Raw genomic sequence first — 14,379 nt, forward strand, 5'->3', positions numbered from 1 at the left:
GCCTGCTGGGTGTGCCAGCATTCCTGCATTGCTAAGTGCCACGTAAAGCTTTAGTAAGTCTAGAACGTGGAGCTGGAAAGGAGGTGGTGGTCAGCGCCTGCCGTGGAGGCCTCCGTCAGGCTACTTCAGGGGCACGCTGGTCCTTCACAGTGGCCCGCGAGTCTCCCATTATGACTTCCCCTTTCCCACCCATGGGATCTGGGTTTTTAGGTTATCAACCAAAGAGCCAAATGGTGGTATTGAGACCAGCGATCTTTCCACTGCCTTGGCTGTCCCCGAAGGGCTGCCATCTGCCTCCTGGTAAGGTCATGGTCATAGGCTAACCTGAAAGTAGACCTGTACGCTGCTTCCTTCCTATTTCAGCCCGAGTTCCCTACCCATGTTCCTCAGTGTTCCAGCCTGGCCCAGCTGCTGTCTGTTACCAGACGTATGTGGCCCAAGTCTCTCGTCATGCCCTCTCTAGACACTGCCTTGTTCCTATGGCAGCACGTTGCAGCGGAGAGCTGGCGCTCTGCCCCCGCCTCTGCCAGATGTCCCTGCTCCCGGGCGGCCGCCCCGGGTCACTGGGATGCTCTAGGGGATCCTGTGTCTGGGCGGGACACAGGATGGCACACCTGGCTGTCGTTCCATGAGCCTCAGAGGTGAAGATGGAGAGGGAGCTGTGGCAGAAAGGGGCGCGAGGCACAAGCCAGGATGCGAGCAAGGCCCCGTGTGCTGGTCTAGCTCACGTCAGACATAATTGTGGGGGTGGGCAGCCCGTTGGGGAAAGGAAGATGCTTCTCGAGGACAGAGCTGATGGTATGGACCCCACAGAGTGTATGTGGCCTGGGAAGGCGTGGAACTGGGCGAGGGTGCTCGGGGCACAGCTCATGGTCCACCCCAGCAGAACTCACGGCCACGCAGCTCATTTCTGGGTTTGGTGGACTGACTCCCATCTGCCGAAGGCCTCGGGAGGCCTTCACAGTTGTGGCATGAACTATATTGATAAGCTTGTGTTCCATCACCACTATCCATTTCCAGAACCTTTTCATCAAACATCCCATCCGCCCTGGTAATCTCTAGTTTGTTTTTCTTCCTTCCTTCCTTCTTTTCTTCCTTTCTTCCTTTCTTAGATTTACTTATTATTTTAGAGAGAGCAAGTGAAAGGGAGAGAACATGCCTGAGTGGGGGGAGGGGCAGAGGAGGGAGAGAGAGAGAGAGAAACAGATTCCCTGCTGAGCACGGAGCCGACGTGGGGCGTGGAACCAAAGTCAAGATTCTGACACTCAGCCAACTGAGCCACCCAGGCGCGCCTTGATTCTACTTTCTATCTCCATAGATTTGCTTATGCTACTAGGTACCTCGTGTGAGTGGAATCATCTAGCATCTGTCATTTTGTGTCTGGTTTATATCACTTAGCATAATATCTTCAAGATTCATCTGTGCTTCTAGGATGTGCCAGAATTTCATTCCTTTTGAAGGCTGAAGAATATTCTACTACATGGGGGTACCTGGGTGGCTCAGTGGGTTAAAGCCTCTGCCTTCGGCTCAGGTCATGATCCCAGGGTCCTGGGATCCAGCCCCACATCGGGCTCTCTGCTCAGTGGGGACCCTGCTTCCTCCTCTCTCTCTGCCTGCCTCTCTGCCTACTTGTGATCTCTGTCTGTCAAATAAATAAATAAATAAATAAATAAATAAATAAAATCTTTTAAAAAAATATTGCACTACATGGATAGACTATATTCTGTTTAGCCATTTATCTGTTGATGGACATATGCGTTGTTTCCGTCTTTTGGCGCCTGCAAATGATGCCGTAAATGTGGGTGTACAAGTGTCTGTTTGGGTCCCTGCTTCAGTTCTTTAGGGCCTGTGCCTAAAAGCAAGCCTGGGAATCATATCATAAGTCTATGTTTAACTTTCTGAGAAATTGCCAAACTGTTTTCATAGCGACCAGGAAACTTCACAATGATGCAATATCATTATCTAGATTGCCTATCGTAATTACATTTCTTCAAATATCCCTAAAATTTCCATTATAGCATTTTGCTCTGTTTTGTTTTTTTTTAAAAAAAGATTCAAGACCCAGTCAGGGGTCACAGACTGGTTTTAGTTGTCCTGTCTCTTGATTCTTCTTCTTTTTTTTTTCTTAAGATTTTATTTATGGGGGCGCCTGGGTGGCTCAGTGGATTGAGCCGCTGCCTTCGGCTCAGGTCATGATCTCAGAGTCCTGAGATCGAGCCCCTCATCGGGCTCTTTGCTCAGTAGGGTGCCTGCTTCCTCCTCTCTCTCTGCCTGACTCTCTGCCTACTTGTGATCTCTCTCTGTCAAATAAATAAATAAAATCTTTTTTTTTAAATGCTTAAAAAAAGATTTTATTTATGTATTTATTTATTTGAGAGAGAGAGAAAGCACAAGCAGGGGGGGCGGCAGAGGGAGAAGCAGACTCCCTGATGAGCAGGGAGATGGATGTGGGGCTCGATCTTGGGACCCCAGGATCATGACCTGAGCTGAAGGCAGATGCTTAGCTGACTGAGCCACCCAGGCCCCCGTGGAATATATGGTGGTCTTAATGGGGAGTCTTACCAGAATAATTAAGACTGTAAAAAAGAAGCAAATGGACTGAAAAATCCATTGGAGAGGCTTAAAAGAAGATTGAAGAAGGCTTGGAAGAAGAAAAGCCCATGAGTTTAAGGACGGTCCGGAGAAATGATGTCCTCTGAAAATCAGAGACAAAAGTATCGAATAGAAATTAACAGTGCCCAGTGATCTGTGGGATGATATCAAACAGTCTGACATACGTGTCCGGAGGTCTAGAAGGAGAGGAGACAGAGAATGGGATAGAAAAAAATATTTGGAAGAGAGAATGATAAAAAAAAAAAAATCTGAAATTTGATGAGAAACATTCACTTGCAGGTTCAAAAAGCTTGGCAAGACACACATAGGATGAGCACAAAGAAAATCACACCTGGAGTGGGCACATGATAGTCAGACTGCTGAAAACCAGAAGTAAAGAAGACATTTTGAAAGCAGGTGGGTTACAGATCAGGGAACAGTGACGTCCAAGAGACCAGGATGGAAGACAGTGGGGTCACACCTCTAAAGCGCTGACAAGACTTTCTTTTCATGTTTCTAAAGATTTTATTTATTTGTTTGTCAGAGAGAGAGAGAACCCACAAGCAGGCAAAGGCAGTGAGAGAAGCAGGCTCCCTGCCAAGCCAGGAGCCTGATGTGGGACTCGATCCCAGGACCCTGGGATCATGACCCGAATCAAAGGCAGCAGCTTAACCGACTGAGCCACCCAAGCATCCTGCTGACAAGACTTTGAATCTAGAATTCTTTAGCCGATGAAAATACCTTGCAGTAGGAGGGAGAAGGAACGACATTTTAAGAAAAATGACAGAGGAGAGAATTTGCTGCTGGCAGGCCTGCACTATGAGAAACGCTAAAGGGCGTTCTTCAGGCTGAAAGGAAATTTGGCAACTTGGATCCATAGGAAGGAATGAAGCACCACAAAAATGATAATATCTGGGTAAATTTAAAAGCACTGCTTTTTTCTTTTCTTAATTTCCGTAACAGACAAATGTCTATTTACAGCAAAAGTAATATTATCATAAAATACAGTTTAAGGGGTGCCTGGGTGGCTCAGTGGGTTAAAGCCTCTGCCTTCAGCTCAGGTCATGATCTCAGGGTCCTGGGATCGAGCCCTGAGTCCTGCTCTCTGCTCAGCAGGGAGCCTGCTTCCTCCTCTCTCTGCCTGCTTCTCTGCCTGCTTGTGATCTCTGCCTGTCAAATAAATTAATTAATTAACTAATTAATTAATTAATTAATCTTTAAAAAATTTTTTAAATGTAGCAACATGATAGACTTTTCTACTATTGATATATTAATATATTGAAATCCTCACCAGCGCCCCCCAGCACCTCAGAATATGACTGTACTTGGAGATAGAGTCCTTACATAGATGCTAAGTTAAAATTAGGTCATTAGCCTGGACCCTTATCCAGTATATTTGGTGCCTTTACAAGAAGAGATTTGGGGGCGCCTGGGTGGCTCAGTCGGTTAAGCTGACTGCCTTTGGCTCAGGTCATGATCTCAGGGTCCTGGGATCAAGGCCTGCATCAGGCTCCCTGCTGAGTGGGGAGTCTGCTTCTCCCTCCCCCTCTGCCGCTCCCCTGCTTCTGTGTGCTTGCGCTCTCTCCATCTTTCTCTCTCAAATAAATAAATAAATAAAATCTTGAAAAATAAATAAATCAAATAAATAAATAAAATTCAAAAGATTAAAATCTCACAGATCATGTTCTCTGATCGCAATGGAGTGAAGCTAGAAATAAATAATAATATATCTGGGAAAATCCCCAAATGTTTACAAATTAATGTATTTGTAGGGGCGCCTGGCTGGCTCAGTCGGTAGAGCATGCAGCTCTTGATCTTGGAGTTGTGAGTTTGAGCCCCACGCTGCATGGAGAAATTATTTAAAAATAAAATCTTAAAAAAAGAGAAAACATATATCTTTCTTTTTTTTTTTTTAAATTTTTATTTATTTATTTATTTGACAGAGAGAGATCACAAGTAAGCAGAGAGGCAGGCAGAGAGAGAGGGAGAAGCAGGCTCCCCACTGAGCGGAGAGCCCGATGCGGGGCTCGATCCCAGGACCCTGAGATCATGACCCGAGCCGAAGGCAGAGGCTTAAACCACTGACCCACCCAGGCGCCCCACATATATCTTTCTTTAAAAAAAAAAAAAAGATTTAATGTATTTATTTGACAGGCAGAGATCACAAGTAGGCTGAGAGGCAGGCAGAGAGAGAGGAAGAGGAGGAAGCAGGCTCCCTGCTGAGCAGAGAGCCGGATGCGGGGCTCCTTCCCAGCACCCTGGGATCATGACCCAAGCAGAAAGCAGAAGCCTTAACCTACTGGGCCACCCAGGCGCCCCAGAAAATATATTTCTCTATAACTAATGAGCCAAGGAAGAAAACAGTGAAGTTAGAAAATACTTCAAACTGGGGGTACTTGGGTGGCTCAATCAGTTAAGTATCCTATTCGTGATTTTGGCTTAGGTCCTGATCTCAGGGTTGTGAGATGGAGCCCCGTCTCAGGCTCTGCACGCAGCAGGGAGTCTGTCTGAGATTCTCTCTTTCTCTCCTCTCTCGGCCCCTCTCCCTGCTTGCACTCTCTCTCTCTCAAATATATAAATTAAAAAAAAAATACTTCAAACTGAACAAAAATGAAAGCCAGCATATCAAAATTTGTGTATTGCAGCTAAAGATGTGCTTAGAGGAAAATCAATAACTTTTTATTTTTATTTGTTAAAGATTCTATTTATGTGGGGGCGACTGGTGGCTCAGTGGGTTAGGTCTCTGCCTTCGGCTCGGGTCATGATCCCAGGGTCTTGGGAGCGAGCCCCGCATCGGGCTCTCTGCTCAGCAGGAGCCTGCTTCCCCCCACCGCCCCGCCTGCCTCTCTGTCTACTTATGATCTCTGTCTGTCAAATAAATAAATAAAATCTTAAAAAAAATAAAAAAGAATGTAGTTACATGTTACAACATGGATGAACCTTGAAAACCTTATGGTAGGGGCGCCTGGGTGGCTCAGTGGGTTAAGCCACTGCCTTCAGCTCAGGTCATGATCTCAGGGTCCTGGGATCGAGTCCCACAATGGGCTCTGCTCAGCAGAGAGCCTGCTTCCCTCTCTCTCTCTGCCTGCCTCTCTGTCTACTTGTGATCTCTCTCTGTCAAATAAATAAATAAAAATCTTTTAAAAAAATCATTAAAAAAAAAAAGAAAACCTTATGGTAAGTCAGAGAAAGAGAAGGCTCTGCAAAAGGCTACATGTTGTTTGATTCCACTTGTATGAAATGTTAAGAAAAGGCAAATCCGTAGAGAAGGAAAGTAGACAAGTGATTGGCAGGGGGTTTGAGACTGACTGCTAATGAGCTTCCTTTTGGAGTAACAGAAGTGTTCTGGAGTTAGTGGCAATGATTGTACAATGTAGTGAGTATACCAAAAACCATTGATTTGTACCCTTTTCCTTTATTTTATTTTTTTAAGTAATCTCTACACCCAGCATGGGGCTTGAACTTAGGACCCCGAGACAAAGAGCTGCATTCTCTACCGAGTGAGCCAGCCAGGTGCCTCCCCACCCAGATTTGTACACTTTTACATGATGGATTTTATGTATTATGTTATAGCTCAAAGAGTAAGATAAGACAAGCTAAACAAACAAACAAACAGTTAAACCCCAAGAAATGAAATAATGAGAGCAGAAATTAGTGAAATGGAAACACACCAAGAACAAAGAAAGCAAAACCAGAAGTTGGGTTCTTTGAATAAAATTAATAAAATTGATAGACCCCTAGCAAGACTGATTAAGAAAAAAAGGAGAGAAATACAAATGACCAGTTACTGGGAACAAGAGAGTGAGAAGGGGTAAAGGAGGAGAGTAAGGAAACTTTTGGGCAGAGCGAATGTTCTAGATCTTCACTGGGTCAATGGTTGCATCAATGCATACATTTACCAAAACTATATGCTTAAAATCTGTAATTTTGTTGTAGATAAATTTTATTTCAACAAAATGAAAACATTAAAAAATTCTAGGGGCAAAAAAACCCCCCAAATTCTAGGGACACCTGGCTGGCTCAGGCGGTAGCGCACGCAACTCGTGATCCTCTGTGAGTTCAGGCCCCGTGTTGAGACTAGAGCTTACTTAACCCCCAACCAAAGAAAGAAAGAAAAGAAAAAAATCTACCATATTGTTATCTCCAATTCAAATCTGATAACTTGAGGATTTTTCCTCATCTTCCTTCTGCATTTTATCTCCCTTTTTCCATAGTGCAACCTCTGACTTCCAACATCTATATATTTATTCATTTTTTGGTATCCTTCATCCAAAAACAGCAAAAGAGTTTTAGAATTCCTACACCATTCCATCATCAACAACAAACCTATTAAGTAAAGTTCAAGATTTTTTTTTTTTTGGTAGTCCTTAGGAAGCCCATGAACTATATTGAGAATTTATTTGTATTCTTGTATTATTTTTTCTGTGTGGTTATATCATCAATTTGATACACAGTTAGGTTCAGGTGTTAGTATTTGTAGTCAATTTTAGGATTTTAAAAAAATCTCCTGAGATATTTTTGAATTTGTAAAATATTCATACGATTCAGGAGCTGAGACTATATAAAAAATACTTAGACAGATTTCCCTCCCGTCCTCTTCCAGCCCGTTTTTACCGACCCCCAACAGGTCCTGTCTTACTCACCTCTAGTTTACTCTTCCTATGTTTCTTCTTTCAGATTTATACCCTATTTTCCCTTTTTTCCTTACACAAGGGTAGCACACTACATATTTAACAAGATATCCTAGAAATCACTTTGTATCAGCTAATGCGAATCTTTCTCTCTCTCTCTCTCTTTTTTTTTGTTGTTGTTTGTTTGTTTGTTTTGTTTTTATTTTTTATTTATTTTTTTTTAAGATTTTATTTATTTATTTATCAGAGAGAGAGAGGGGGAGAGAGCGAGCACAGGCAGACAGAATGGCAGGCAGAGGCAGAGGGAGAAGCAGGCTCCCTGCTGAGCAAGGAGCCCGATGTGGGACTCGATCGCAGGACGCTGGGATCATGACCTGAGCTGAAGGCAGCCGCCCAACCAACTGAGCCACCCAGGCGTCCCTGTTTTTGTTTTTTAATAGCTACACAGGATTACATTGCTGGGTTTATTTAATTAGCTTCCATGGACGGGAACTTAACGTGGTTCCAATGCTCTATTACAAATAATGCGTACAGTGAATAAGCTTAGGCCTGTGTTGCTATATGTCTGTGGAAGTGAATCTTTGGATCAGTTCCTAGAACTAGCATTGCTGGACCAGAGGGCAAATGTTCCGTCGTCCCACTAGCACTACCAAATTCCTTTCCCCAGGAGGCTGTGCCAGTGGTATGCTCCTACACGTTTCCCCCCAGCCTGGCCAACAGACTATACTGTCCAAGTTTTTTAGCTTTTGCCAGTCTTTTTTTTTAAGATTTTATTTATTTATTTGACACAGAGAGAGATCACAAGTAGGCAGAGAGGCAGACAGAGAGGGGAAGCAGGCTTCCTGCTGAACAGAGAGCCTGATGCTGGGCTCGATCCCAGGACCCTAGGAACGTGACCTGAGCTGAAGGCAGAGGCTTTAACCCACTGAGCCACCCAGGCGCCCAAGCTTTTGCCAGTCGTATTTGATGGTAGGTATCTCGTCATATGTTTAAGGGTGGACTGGAAACTCTTTGAGGCTTGGGACTGAAGCTGCTTCTTCCATGTGCTGCTCGTGCTAACAGGTGCCCCATACTTGTTCAACAAGGAAAGAGACAAACTGGCTGGATTTCTCTTGGACTCATCATGCTTGGACTCTTGTGAAACCGGTCACCGTGACAGTTGACTCTTGTCCCAATGTGGGCAGTGCCGGCTGCCCTGCAGAGGTCTAGTGAAGGGAGAGATGGCCCTTCCCCCTCCCAGTGCCCTCACCCCCAAGGACAGGTAGAGGACCCCTCCGTCCCAGCAGATTGTAGTCAAAAGAGGGTGGCATTGGGTCCACAAGGCCATTGCACTAGATGGCACAAAGCCTCTTTTACCTTGGAATTGTCTCTAGTACTGTTAATATTTGTTAAATACATCAGCATGAACACGGTAAGACTGCCTTTCTTATTGGTTGATTAAATAGGTAATATAGTCACGTAGTTCAAAATTCATGTTAATAAAAAATGTCCCTTCATTCCCTATTTCCAACCCACTGAGTTACCTTCCTCTCAAAAGCAACTGATGGTTTGGATTTCTGGAGTGTCCTCTCAGAGATATTTATGCTGATTGTAGGTGAATGCACACTTTTTTTTAAACCAAATAGTAGCGTATTGTATACACTCGCCTACAAATCTCTGTTTCGCCACCTCACTTTTCCCCCATCCATCTGAGAGCCCGTTCTATTCTAGACCAGGCCTTGAAGAGCTTGCTTGGACTTTTCCAGTGTGGTGTCCGTCGTGTACGGTAACTTCCTTTACCAGTGCCTTCCTGGTAGGCTGTTGATAGTCTTTGCTATTACAAATGGAAAGATCACGAATAACCTTCCAGTTGTATCCGTCGGATGCATGTCTAGCTACGGACTGAATGGGATGCGTGCGTTTGTCATTGTGACAAAGGATGCCCAACTGGCATCCTCGAGCTGTACCGGCTTACACCCCTGCATTGCAGGAGTGGCTGTGGGAGGGTCCTGGGCAGCCACCCCCCACCCCCGGAGAGCCCGTGGAGGAGCGGCCGGGGCGGTCCTGTGTGCTTCGGCTGTGATGATCCTCCCTTCTCCACACCCCCGAGGGGGCCTCCGGGGAGCACGCCGAGGGCTGGCCCAGGGGACCCATGGGCTTCAAGCAGGAAGTGTAAAGGAGCCACTTCTGCAGCTGACAGCTTCGACGCATCCCTTGCTGAGAAAGCTCTAGGAGAAGACGGCTCCTGCCCTCAAGGCCATGCAGCTCCCATAAGTGACTTATGTAGGGACCAGATTTCACTCAGCTGATGCCTACCTGAGTGTCGCAGGCTAGACGGGACCAACGTCCCAGCAGGAAGTATGAAGGACACGCCAAGATTCTGTCAGCCTGGAGGGCCTGCTGTGGAGCCCCCGCCCCTGTGCCAGCACCCCCCACCCCGGGATGAAACACTCAGCAGACGGGACCATGAAGCTCTCACAAAACAGAAACAGACTGCCATGGAGAGCAGAGGAGAAATCCTTCTGTCTTCTTAGGGAAGGCTGCACAGAGAGAAATGGCGTGTCGTCTAGGGTCGGACGAGCTGGACCAGGAGCCACAGCAAACTCGGGGTGAGGTGAAGGAGGCATCTGCCCCAAGGGAGGTTCTGGGAAATGTCTTTTCCTTCAAGAGCCCAAAGACCAAAGTAGGGCTCGAGAAGGACCCAGGACCCCCTCGTGTCCACCCTGCTCGTTCTAAAATCCTTAGCCACAGGGTCGCCTTCAGGGAGTCTGAGTCCCCACAGTGTCAGGTCCACACCCGTCCTGGGGCGGTGTTTGAAATGTGCTTGCAGGGCCTTCTTGCTCCCAGGAGGCTCTCGAAGCTTCCGCTTGGGGTTCTGACCATCTGCACCTGCCACCACTGGCCCAAAGTTGTTTTCTAGTTTAGGGCTCAGGTGAATGGACTGGAGGGCCAGCAGCCCGTGTTGAGGATCGCCAAAGTCCTAGAGGTCTTGTGAACCCAAATCCACCTTAAGCCACCACTTCCGTGGCCTCGGTCTACTTCTAGAACAGTCTGGAAACCTGTGCCTTTCTTGTTTACTTGAGTTTCTTGGCGAATTAGCTCCTGCAGCCTTTGTGTTCCTAGCGCATTTGTCTGAATTTGAGGCAGATAAATACGGCCACACCTAAGTCAACAGAGAAGGGATCGCGTGACCTTCACTGGCGGGTGTGGCCCGGGTAGTCACTGCGGGGGCTGCGGGTGGCGGAGAGAATGACGTCGCAGAGACACAGGGATGCAGGAAGTGTGAGGACTCCGAGCAGGCCCGTCCTCCCTTCCACCTCCTCCTCTGGTATCTTCTGGCAGGTGCCACCGGCCACTTGCAGAGCTCTCAGAACGGCCTGGAAGCCGGCTCTGCTGGGGCTGTCCTGCCCCTCGGCCATTCTCCTTCTCCTTGGCTGCTCTTCCACCTTCTGGAGAGGATTTCCCGGGTGCCATCTTTGGTCTTGTCTTCACGCCCCCTCCCTGTCTCTCTCCCCCGCCACCCTCCCCCACCGAGAACTCGCCCATCCTCATGGGCTCGAGTGTGGGTTCCATGCGGGCGATCCCCTGGGTCCTGGATGCCACCTCTCCCTGACTGTGCTGCTGGACGTGCCCTCTAGGCTGCCGCCGCCTCCTGGATGTTTCCATATGATGTCGTCATCCTAAACTGCACATGCGTGAGGGACAGCTTGCCTGCCCTCCCAGTTTCCATTTTTCTGTTCCTGGCATCAGCCTTCTCTCACCCACCCCAGCTCACATCCTGAGTCATCTTTGTCGCCTCCCCCCCACTCCTCCCTTCCCAAACACAAGCCTTACCGCCTGCCTTTGCAACAGCTCTGGTCATTCTCGGTCCTTTTTGCATTCTGTCTACAAATCCAGGGTCTCAGCACCCATATCCTGAATATTTTTTTTAAAGATTTTATTCATTTGCAAGAGAGAGAGAGAGAGCGCGAGCGCGCATGAGCAGGGGGAGGGGCAGAGGGACGGGCAGAGGGACAAGCAGCAGAGGGACAAGCAGACTCCCACCAACACAGGGCTCAATCCCAGGACCTGGAGATCATGACCTGAACCAAAGTGAGACGCTTAGCCGACTAAGCCACCCAGGTGCCCCCATCCTAAATACTTAATAGCTTCCCCGTGGTCTCCCTGCCTGCAGTTCCTTCACCATCTGGGCAGACAGATTCTCCAAAATGATTATTTTTATCCTATCTCCCTTCTGCTCAGCAGCCTTCTGGTACTGTCATCACCACGGATAAGGGCAGACTCCAGGCCTTCTGTCTGGTCCCAGTCCCTCTGGCTGACCTTACACCACAGGATGTGCCTGCAGCCATCAGATTCTTACTCACTTAGAGCTGAATGACCCTGGGCAAGTACTTGACCTCAGCTGTACCTGAATCTCCTCTTTAAAATCTCTTTATAGGGGCGCCTGGGTGGCTCAGTGGGTTAAAGCCTCTGCCTTCGGCTCAGGTCATGATCTCAGGGTCCTGGGATCGAGTCCCGCATCAGGCTCTCTGCTCAGCAGGGAGCCTGCTTCCCCCGCCCCTCTCTCTCTGCCTGTCTGCCTACTTGTGATCTCTCTCTGTCAAATAAACAAAGTCTTTGAAAAAAAAAAAATCTCTTTATAAAATGTGTATCATTGGGACACCTAGGTGGCTCAGTTGGTTAAGTCACTGCCTTTGGCTCAGATCACGATCTCAGGGTCCCAGGATTGAGCCCCACATTGGGCTCCTTGCTCAGCGGGGAGCCTGCTTCTCTCTGTGCCTCTGCCTGCCTCTCTGCCTGCTTGTGCACGCTCTCTCTCTCCTCTCTCTGACAAATAAATAAATAAATAAAATCTTTAAAATGTGTATCATCATTTCTAGGGGAAGGAAGGTACTCCAAACAGTGTTGCATATGTGGGAAGCCCTGAAATGCTAGCTTTTTGCCCCAAGTTTCATAAAGCAAGTGCTGCAGTCTGTCTGCACATCTCCCCGCTGGGCACCCCCATCTGCCTCTCCTCCTTACCTTGCCTCAGCTCAGTGCCTCATTCTGGAATGCTCTTCTCTGCCCACCTACTCTTCCTCACCCTTCATGGGCCACTGGCCTCCCATTTTGCCTTCAGTGAGCCCTTGTTTGCCACTTCCTGCAGCGTGACTCCGCCACTGGGCTGGATAGGGGGGTGGGTGGGGCAGAGTGAGGGGGCAGGGGGCGCGTTGGGGTAGGTCAAGCCTGCCACAGGCCACACATGGCACGGCTTCCCAAAGGGTTCATTATACTTGGTTAGTTCGTCCATTCTTAATGGTACGGCCACTACTCAGACCTATCATGGAGAAGAAAACAAACCTGGCCAGGGATTTTGAAGATAAAACATACAAGTAGGAAGAATATTCAGAGAGGCAGTATCTTGGGCCCGGCTCCCGCTGCCCTGGGGGGTCTGCATTCCTTCTGCAGTGGAAGGGTCTGAGAAGCAGGGGTGAGCAGAAGGGGTGAGGCTCTGAAGGCAGGTGGAGGGAACTACTGCAGTGGAAGGTTACTGTCCTGGGCTCAGGGTCCCCCGCAGTGAGGGTCTCTAACACACGTGCTCTCTCCCTCCTGAAGACTCAGTGTTGATACCGCTCCTTGTGGCCCCGACGACGTAGCCTCTGTATCTGGTTTTTTTTTTTTTTTTTTTTTTTAACTTTCCACACGGGTGGATCGTGTCCGTTCAGCTGGGGCACAGGTACAGGTGGGGAGCAGGTGTGGGGGCGATGCCGTGCGACAGGTAGCCCTCGGTGTGAGTCCGGCCCTGTGCTTCCTGACTGAGCAAGTCTCAGCCTCAGTTGCCTGTATCTGTGAGCCACGGCTAATACTCACCTAATGACGGTGTTCTGAGTCATCTAGTCAGTCACGGAAGGAAGGTGCGGCATTCGGCCCAGCAGGTGGCATGGAGGGCATTTAGGAAACATCAGACCCCACCCAGCTGTACGAGGCTCTCAGCAAACATCAGATTCTCGAATGTTCCCACCGATACCATACCTTCCCACCTGCGCCGATTCCACATCCTTGCCCTCCCCCCCCTTTCACGCTGGATGCTCCTGCCTGAGGCCACCCTCTCCCTGGGTCCTGGTCCTGGCCCTTGTCACTTTCTCACAAAGGCCTCACTCATGACCTCCACCTCTGTCTCCTGTGGCACCAGCACCCCCCCTCTTGGCTCACTCACTGTGTGATCATGCTGTAGCGTCACTCTGTCTAAAACAAAAGACAAGGGGCGCCTGGGTGGTTGCATCTTTGGCTCAGGTCTTGATCCTGAAGTCCCGGGTTCGAGCCCCAGCCCCCCAGCTGTCCAGCTCTCTGCTCAGCAGGGAGTCTGCTTCTGTTCTGCTACTCACCCCGCTTGTGTTCTCTTTCTCTCTCTCTCTCTCTTTTTAAGGTTTTATTTATTTATTTGACAGACAGAAATCACAAGTAGGCAGAGAGGCAGGCAGAGAGAAAGTAGGAAGCTGGTTCGCTGCTGAGCAGAGAGCCCGACGCGGGGCTCCATCCCAGGACCCCGGGACCACGACCCTCGCCGAAGGCAGAGGCTTTAAAACCCACTGAGCCACCCAGGCGCCCCTGTTTTCTCTCTCTCCTAAGTAAATAAATAAAATCTTGAAAAAATACATTTAAAACAAAAGAGAAAACGACACAGAAGAATCCGTCCCTTGAAGGGCACCTTGGTGGCTCAGCCAATTAAGGGACCAACTCTTGGGGTGCCAGGAGCCTGCTTCCTCCTTTCTCTCTGCCTGCCTTTCTGCCTACTTGTGATCTCTCTCTGTGTTGAATAAATAAAATCTTTTTTAAAAAACCAAAGGGGACCAACTCATGTTTTCAGCTAAGGTCGTGGTCTCATGAGTCTTGAGATCAAGCCCCGCATGGGGTGGTGGGGGGGGTCTGTGCTCAGCAGGGAGTCTGCTTGAAGATTCTCGCCCTGTCTCCTCCCCCACTTGCGCTCATGCATGCGCAAGCGTGCTTTCTCTCTAATAAACAAATCTTAAAAAACCCCCCAAACCCTCCTTTAATTCCACATCCCTCTGATCATTTTATTGCTCTGCTCCCTTTACAGTGCAAGTCCCCGAAAGAGCTGGCATGCTCCCGCTCTCCACTCCCACTGCCACTCCCTCTGCGCCCACTCCAGGCACTCATGGAAACCCCTTGTCCCCAG

General features: G+C 48.4%; 1 long non-coding RNA gene across 1 annotated transcript; it reads left to right on the plus strand.

The window, feature by feature from the left end:
• Positions 1-3,182, plus strand: LOC116598583. The gene is made up of 3 exons (XR_004289111.1): positions 1-300; positions 2,893-3,009; positions 3,137-3,182. It is a non-coding gene; the product is annotated as an uncharacterized LOC116598583 (long non-coding RNA).
• The last annotated feature ends 11,197 nt before the right edge of the window (positions 3,183-14,379 follow it).

The sequence above is a fragment of the Mustela erminea genome, chromosome 9 (assembly GCF_009829155.1).
Source record: "Mustela erminea isolate mMusErm1 chromosome 9, mMusErm1.Pri, whole genome shotgun sequence".
Classification (NCBI taxonomy): domain Eukaryota; kingdom Metazoa; phylum Chordata; class Mammalia; order Carnivora; family Mustelidae; genus Mustela; species Mustela erminea.